The sequence below is a fragment of the Eufriesea mexicana genome, unplaced genomic scaffold (genome assembly GCF_001483705.2).
Source record: "Eufriesea mexicana isolate 0111107269 unplaced genomic scaffold, ASM148370v2 scaffold49, whole genome shotgun sequence".
Lineage (NCBI taxonomy): Eukaryota > Metazoa > Arthropoda > Insecta > Hymenoptera > Apidae > Eufriesea > Eufriesea mexicana.
Genome location: NW_016908223.1, coordinates 147,232 through 156,019, shown reverse-complemented (window position 1 = coordinate 156,019; position 8,788 = coordinate 147,232). Strand labels below are relative to the sequence as shown.

General features: G+C 34.9%; 1 protein-coding gene across 1 annotated transcript in view; it reads left to right on the top strand.

Moving 5' to 3' along the window:
• Positions 1-2,748: 2,748 nt before the first annotated feature.
• LOC108554578 (ras-specific guanine nucleotide-releasing factor 2) overlaps positions 2,749-8,788 on the top strand; it is a 114,410-nt gene continuing 108,370 nt past the window's right edge. The window contains exon 1 of the mRNA XM_017909903.1: positions 2,749-3,146. The gene's annotated coding sequence lies outside the window, so the exon portion shown is untranslated. The remainder of the gene's footprint in view (positions 3,147-8,788) is intronic.

Sequence of the window (8,788 nt, the reverse complement as noted above, 5' to 3'; positions counted from 1 at the left end):
GCTCTATACTGAAAACAACTGTTTGCATTTTTATTTGAAAATTCATCGTATTTCCTTTCGTTATTCATCCCTCTGTTGCCTCTGTGTGCCTGAACGACAATGGATGAAACCATTGTAACCCGATGATCTTCGCGAAGATAAATTCATTTTATCGTGTTGTTCGCTAAATAAATTACTATAATAGAAAGGATATACGTCGAATACATCACTGAAAGACAGGGGAAGGGTGCGCGCGTGTCTCCTGCTGTTCCAAATTTTTCAGACGTTCCAAAGAATGATTCCATTATTTCGAGCAAACTGATTCACGAGCTGCACGATAACGATATTTTTCATATCCAATGTTCTAATATTTTCCTTTTATTTTTCCCGCGCTTCGTGGCCCCCGACAAGTGGCATCCGTTTCCTTCGTCGACAGGAAATCTTGAAAAATACGTGACTACAGGGGGCTGTACAGGGCTTGCACGAGGATGTAAGTCATAGGTAACGTAACTGGAATGCCTGGTAGAAATTGTGCTATGTACGACTTTAGTTCCACTTTCGACGTGTCATTCTCAAATTTGTAATTTCATTATAACTTTACATTATTCCAAGTTTTACTGTTCATTATCGTTCGTGTTTTATTTTCTATCATGCTAATTAATTTTATCACGTTGCTTAATCGTATTGCTCGAGTGTGTGACGTTATTTCTAATAGGGATGTGACGTCAATTTCTGTATGAATTTAAATATTGTAAAATACAAATATATATATATAAAAGCAGAAGATATATTAAATTTTTAATATACAAGGGCGTGGAAATTTATATGTCAAATATAATAGTTTGTTTTGCTTGGCACTTCAAATATCATAGATTTTTAATAATAATTACTTGTATATATACATATACGAATATACTGTATAATTTTCCATTGTGGTTTGAAAAATTAAATTTTTGAAGCTCTAGATTTGATTAATACTGACTATATTATCGTGAAATTTATTTAAAATTAATAATATTTAGGTCCATTTGTAATTAAAAGTACAAATATTTTGGTAAATGTAGCTGAAATTTGATGACATGTGTCGAAATATAGTTTTGGGTGATTATTGTATTTTGCAGCCATCTTGATGTTTCAGAGCTTGAGTTATAATAGGTTAAAGCGTCAATTTAAAACGCATGGAACATCTTCCTCTAAAGCCCAAAGCAGCAGAAATCCCCGCAGACTAAATATTCACAATCTGTATTCCCTCATACATGAGCCGACGCGTTGATCTTCGCGATACTAACGTTTCACCATAAAAATCCCTCTTCGCACTTTCCTATGCATAATTCAACTAAAAATGCCTATTGCCAGAGGTGGGATCAGATATATCCCATGGAACATCGATTTGAGTATTTTTAGCAGTATTGCATAAAATAGGAAGCCTATTTATACCTAAAATTAAAATTCAACCATGCGTCAGATCATGTTTTAGGTTAGGTACGTCAGAAGAAGCGTCGTAACCTTATCGTTAAATAACTCGAACTGTCAGCAGAATTTTCAAATAATATAGACATTTGCCAATTTTCAATTTACCTTCTAATTCAACTACCAAAAAAATTTATTCCAATAAGTAACGCAAAATTCGTATTTTTATAAAGAAATATACATATCAAAATTCTGGTTCTGAGGTATCGCGAGGATTAAAATATGAACAAATTTTTCTATAAAATTCTATGTTATAAAGTCGAAATAAAGTTTCAAAATATTGCGACAGTGGTGATATGGAGTATTCTGTATTTAGAGTTACAGCAGTAGATTCAGTATCCATCATCCATCTACAGGGTACAATATACAGTACAGTATGGTTCAGATTACTCTACTATCCAGGTTTTATTTTCTCATTTTACAAATTTCTGTGTCGAATTTCGTTCAGCAAACAATATAAAAAAAAGAGGAAGATATACATATATGTACATGTATATGTTTCATCAGTATCAATCACCAATTATTTGATTCAAAACTTCAATTATTCCTAAAATATTACTAAAATATAACCGAATTTATCTGAACCTGTCATGAGACAATGTATATATATATATGTAATATGTACATGTATATTTCTCGTCGAGAATAATTAACAGTACATCAATGATCCCTCAAGAATAATTGAATATAAACGTTCAATTAATTTAATTTCAATGTATCGGAACCTGTCTTAGTATATGTATATGTATATGTATATGTATTCACATGTACATTTTTCTTCAACTACAATCAAGAATAAGAAGATAAGGAAAATGTCCGTTGAGTTATCAAGCTGTCATAAAATATTTATATCTGGAAGTAGAGAAATTCGCGAAGAGAAGTTGGTTCAATCGTAGACGTAGGAAAATTTCGTTGCAATGAACGATTTCCGTCGGATCAGCCCCTCGAAGTCACGCACATTTAACTACCCAACTGCCCTAAAAATGACACGGTCCACCGTCCCACCAGGAGCAGAGCGCCACCCCATCGCGGGACGAAGAAGCCGGGGCGAAGCAAAGCGAGCGAAAGGAAAGAAGGAACAGCCGGTCCCAATCACGCTGCAACGTCGTGCATCGATTCACCGCCGATTCCCGTGGCCGGTCGTATTGAACTTGATCCCATTTCTCGCAGCCCAATTAGCCCACATATAGATCCGCCCATGCCATGCCGTGTGGGGTGGCTCTCAGCGGGAGCGTGCGCAGTGACAGGTGAGCGCAGCTTCTGGGGTTGGAGAAAAGGCAGAGCAGAGGAGGCAGCCCGTGAACCCGTGGCGATGCGTCGGGTAGGCACGTCGCGACCCCCGACGCCGAAACATCCACCGACCATGTCGGGTGCCGGTAGCGGGCCACCAGTCTCGACGTTCACGTTCGTACAACGGCCGTCCTCTTGCTGGTCACCTGGCCCGACCTCGATCCTCGCCGATGCAACTCGACCAACGATCGCCGCTTAAATCGGTCACCTGCACGAGCCGTACTCGGTGACACGCTCAGTTCGCGCCAGCAGCCGTCGTCGACGTCGTATCCTCGGGTATCCGTGGCTGAGGGAATATATATTTAGAGAGGCGACACTGGAGGGGGTCTGAGAATCTGGAGCACGAACAGGTGGTGCGGCGTCAGTCGAGCACCGGGGAAGACAGATATATCGGGGAGAAGTAACAGGTACTGTGCGACGGAATCTGTTTCTTTCTATCTCTTTCCTCCATTTCTCCTTTTCTTTTCTCTTTTTTCGGGGGCTTTCTTGGTGTTCTCCATGGACGCGATTCGGTAGCCAGGTAACTGCCGTTTTGAGACCCGTTCGGTGTGCACGGTGCGGTTCGAAAGGCGTGAGTCGCGCGCGATTAGCTCCGCTAGGTATCGCTCACAGCAGCGAGCGCCTCTTCCGTTTGACGCGGTCGCGTTACGCCGGAGTGGAGTGGTTGTCGCTGCGTGATTATTCCAGATGAATGGTATGCAGAAAAAGGAAGCGGTTGCTTTGACGTGGTCGTCGCTGCGTCGCCGGATGTTACGTCGCGTTGTTTTACAAACTTTCTCTACGTCCTCGCAGGGGTAGCCGATGATGCTTCACTTTATGCGTTCATCCAGCGTATCACCTGGCGTTTCAGCATACGGGGTATCTTGAGACCGAGTTATTTGGAATTTATTACGCGTGTGGGGTAGGCTCATTTTGTCGCCTCAGTTGGATGCTTTTGAGGTTATAGCAGAAAATGAGTATGAGCTAATTTGAGGTGGTTTGATATATTTATTTTTGAGGTTAGATAAAGATTGAGCAATTTGGAACCTATTTGCTTCCTTCCATAAATTGGATACTTTTTCAGCCTATTTCATATACATATCTTTGATGTTGGACAAAGATTGAGTTACTTGAAATTTATTACACGAGTGGGTTAGGTTCATTTTGTTGCGTAAGTTGGATATTTTTGAGGTTATAGTAGAAGATGAGTATGAGCTAATTTGAGATGGTTTGATATATTTATTTTTGAGGTCAGATAAAGATTAAGCTACTTGGAATATATTACGTGTATGGATTAGGTTTACTTTTTTCGCATGAGTTGGATGCTTTTGAGCCTATTTAATATACTTATTTTTGACGTTGAATATAGATTGAGCAATTTGGAATTTATTACATGTGTACGTTATATATACTTTTTCGCATAAGTTGGATATTTTTGAGGTTATTTAATATATTTATTCTTGATGTTGGATAAATATTGAGAAATTTGAAATTTATTACATATATAGGTTAGGTTCACTTTGTCACGTAAGTTGCATACCTTTGAGGTTACAGAAGAAGATGAGTTTGAGCTAATTTCAGGTTATTTGATAAATTTATTTTTGACGTTACTAAGAAATGCTGTATTTCATAATAATTTGACACAGAAACTATAAAATTGGCCAAAATGAATCCTAAAATAGGTTTCTGATTGTCTATTTTTGTAATTATTCGAAAGATATAATAGCTATTAGTAAAATTAATATTGACGTTTATCGAGAGAGAAACGTAATTATATAATACCCAATCATTTTCATCGTGATACTATAATTATCGATATTAATATATAGAATATTTAAATTCACTTTAGAAATTAGTAATCTAGTGTTAAATATTCATAAAGAAATTTAAGATGGAAGATTCGAATTTAGTCTAGTAATTTTATACTTTTAGTATTTTAATACTAATTACTTTATTTTTGAGCTTCCTTGTGATTGGTTATTTCGAGATTCGAGATTCATTTAAATAAAGCTTTCGCTGTTCTCTTATTCTTCGGTGAACAGACTTTCTTCTTATCATTGCAGAAAAAACTAGTGTAAAGAATCTTTAAACACATTTTAATGTAATTTATCGACGTGAAATAATTTGTCGACAAGAAATTTTTCTTTTGGAAAATTTTTGCCATAATTTCACTCTTCTCTTATCTTATTTTTGCGACGGAAACGTTTGCTACTTTTATTCCGCATCTGCTTAAAATTAATTATAGCATCGTCGATTTCAAGTAGAATTAAAAGTATCTAAAAATGTTCTCGTAGAAATTTGAATGGATGAATGAAAACAGAAACACGCGTAGCGAAAATTATTCAGTGTCAACTGTATCACTTGCACAATGTATACACGTACTATTTTGTTTGTTTTTCGAATGTGAGATGCAATTTTCATGTACACGTATACAGAGTGATTCTGGCAACTGGACCAGATATAGCTCTATTCTAACTGAAGTTAGGAACAAATCGCAGAGGAAAATTTTCCACAGTTCAACAAGCTCTGTCATCCTATGACACAACTTTTCTACTCGTCATTCTGCAAAAACAGCTTGTAAAATGTAATTGCAAATTCCCCCCCCCCCCCCCCCCAGCATATAATCATTCGTGTCATTATCTGAATGAAAGATGAAAAATAATTCCAATTTCAAAGGATATTTCATTTTCTCTGGGAATACATACCATAAAATTATACTAAACATTCTTATTTATATTAAATAAAATTACTGAAAACTTCGTGACATTTAATTTAATTTAATTAATTAATTCATTTTTCGAAATTTATGGTAAATAAGTAATACAAACATTTTAATTTACGTAATGTCAGGTTATTGAAAGTATTTCATTTTGTCCTTTTTTCAAATTTACATCAGAGAAATGCTGTCAATATTTTTATACGTTTTCCCTGTCAAATATGAGCACCTAGAGATTTTGCATTAATAAAGAAATAAATATGTTTCACTGAAAATTATTATTCTAATATTCACGCGTATCTATACATTCGTAATTAAAAGAAATTCGTAAGGTTTCTGAACCTATAGTGCTTGTCAACACTTTTCTATCATATTTTCTGTATTTCTTCTCCAGTGATTCAACCCTGTTTTCTATATCGGACCTCCTGTCGGTATTTTTACCATCTACAGCTCAATTTTCTTCTTCGATGCCATTCGATACCGTGTATTAGCTGTTTCTCCTTCCCAAGGACGTACACTTGATTTGTCGTTCACCGTGGAGTCGAAAGGTTCGAATTATGCGGGCGTGAGGATTACCTTTTATCGCTCTCGGTGGTCTTCGTACTGTTCCTCTTATTGCTTCGACCATTTCAGTTCGTTTCAAGCGAATTTCCTCGATTTATATCGAGGAACCTTTGACACGACCTTTTACCCGCAACGATCGTTAAGCGCTTAATTTCTAGCTATTTTGACGTAACTTCTCACGTTCTCCAGTCGATTAAACTTCTGTTTCTTCTTTTCACCGTGCACATGGCTATACACAACATTGTGAATTCGTTTCGTTGGTTACTACTCGAGATACTTGCTTATTTAAGGAACTTTGTGAACTTGAAAATTCAGTTTAAAAAATTAAAGGAGGTCTTTATTTTTAATATTTCGAGCGAATTGAGTGGCAACAGAAAATGGTGGATAATATGTTAAATGTTAGGTAAATAATTAATATTGGTTAATAATATTTAGTAATATTTTAGTAGAATAAAGGATGTAGTATTCTAGTAATATTTTAATGTTTAATAGTTATGATTAATAATTATAATAGCTGACTAATATTGTTTATTAAATAATTAATGAAGCACAGAAATGGTGTGGTTTTTAGGTAGTGTCAGAATTAACAATTATTGTTATAAAAATAATTTTAATTATATATACAGGTTAACTTATTTATTATTTTAATGTAAATTGATTTTTTGTATGATTTATCATAAAAATAAGTATTTAATGTTTGTCAGTTTTGCATTTTTGCATTTTTGCATTCTATGGAAAATTGTACGAAGGTACGTGAAAATATTGAAAACAGCATAATAACGTCTTTTACAATTATTTTTTAACTTACAATAGGTGTAAGAATATTAATTTAATTTAATTTATTTATTACAAATTTTTATTCCATTACGATCTTTCCAATTTTGATTAAATTTTCAATTAATTCCAATTTTTTGATATTCAGTATTCAGTATTATAATCAATATTAAATACATTCTTTAAATAATTTTCGCAATTTATATTATAATAATTATTATTCATCGTGCAAAATAGTTTCTCCCCATAAACTCTCATATAGGATGTTGTATATACTAATTTCCCTAGCATGTATGGAAATACGAAATGGGGGTGATTGGATGTCAATATTTCAGGGCATGTAATACAACGTTATCCATATACACGTATTATTCAGGTTTTCTTTATCGAGTTACAAAGAACCGTGGAAGATGATCGATACAAGACACGTTGAACGAATATCTGCCATTTCAATATAAATATATCTAACTGTGTACATCGTTGCTCCTAACATTTCTTCGAAAACATGATCAGCAATAGTCTCGAGAAATGGAAAATATGAGATTGGAAATCTGAAATAATTTATTCTACTGCAGTAGAGAAACATAGTTAAACACATTCCAAAAATTCTGCTTTAACATACATTATACACATTTTTATTTCACATACACCAAAATAAACAGTCCATGTTTAAACAATATTCTTCCTAACTACATTTAAAAAACATTTACTCTACAGATAAAATCCATTATTTACTATACCATAGATAGTGTGCACGTTCTTATTCTACATCAAGGAATTACTAAAATAACCACTGTACGTTCAAATAACCCTCTTTATTAATTAAACAAATTTAATATATTTCAAGTGACAGTATTTTTTAAAAGCCTGGCATATTTAAAAAATTTTGCTCTCCATGTATCGAATAAAAATTGAACGATGTCAATATCTGCAAAGTGCACATCTGAAGCACACAAGTCCTAAACGTATGAAGACATCTGTTCACAATTAATCACTTCGAGGAGCTCTTGTCTGACATCTCAGGTATAATCACAACGTGTTTCTTCTTCGCCAAGTGTTTCGCACCTTGCCATAACTCTTCGTTGCAAATCGAGAGCGATGCTCCATTAGAATCGACCACTGATTGGCCATTGTCCACCATGATAATCTGATAGGGTATTTCCGGTGATCAGGTTCTCATTGTCCCAATATCCCCGAACTTCTGCTCTTTCGAGATATTCCAGGTGAGATGCCTTCCTTTTCGAGTGTTTCCTTTAACCTCGGGTGTCACTGAGTAAACGATGTTTTATTTAAACTACGGAAGAACCTCCATTGTTCGGAGAGCTACCACTATTCCGTTGTCCAAACGTTCCATTATCCCAACGGTGTACTCCCTTCGTTACTACAGTATGAAATGAGCATTATACGCTTCAACGACTTGCTTGTAATGGCGTCGAGGAGGGAACATGTGATATTGGCTGTCGAAACGAAGCAAGAGGTACCTTAGAAGCTAGAAAATGCCCACAACGTTCGGAAAGTTGAAGTTCGTGAAGTTTTAAGGCACACTTGTACCTCGAAGGTTTTATGGTATCAGAAAAAGAATTCTTAGGGGGATCCCTATAGGTAGAATGTACTATCTATTTACCTACCTATAGGTAGAATGTACTTTTATGTTTATGATAGGTTAGAAATGATCGTTTACAGATACTGTCGCTACTTTTATATTTTCAGCAAGAATATTCAGCTCCCAACAGTATTTTTAGTTTAATATTTAGATATTGTCTATGCAGTGTATATTTTCAGTAAAAACATTCAGTTTCAGTTCAAGTTTTTAGTTTTTAATTCAGTAGAATATGTGGATACGAGTTGTCATATGGTATACACGAAGTATATTTCGAATACGAATATTCCATATTTATATGCTTTGCAATATGGGTATTTTATTGTACGTGCAATTTGACATTTGTATTTTCAAAGAGAATATTCAGCCACGAAATTGCTATGAAATTGATGATTAAGAATTTAAATACATTCTTC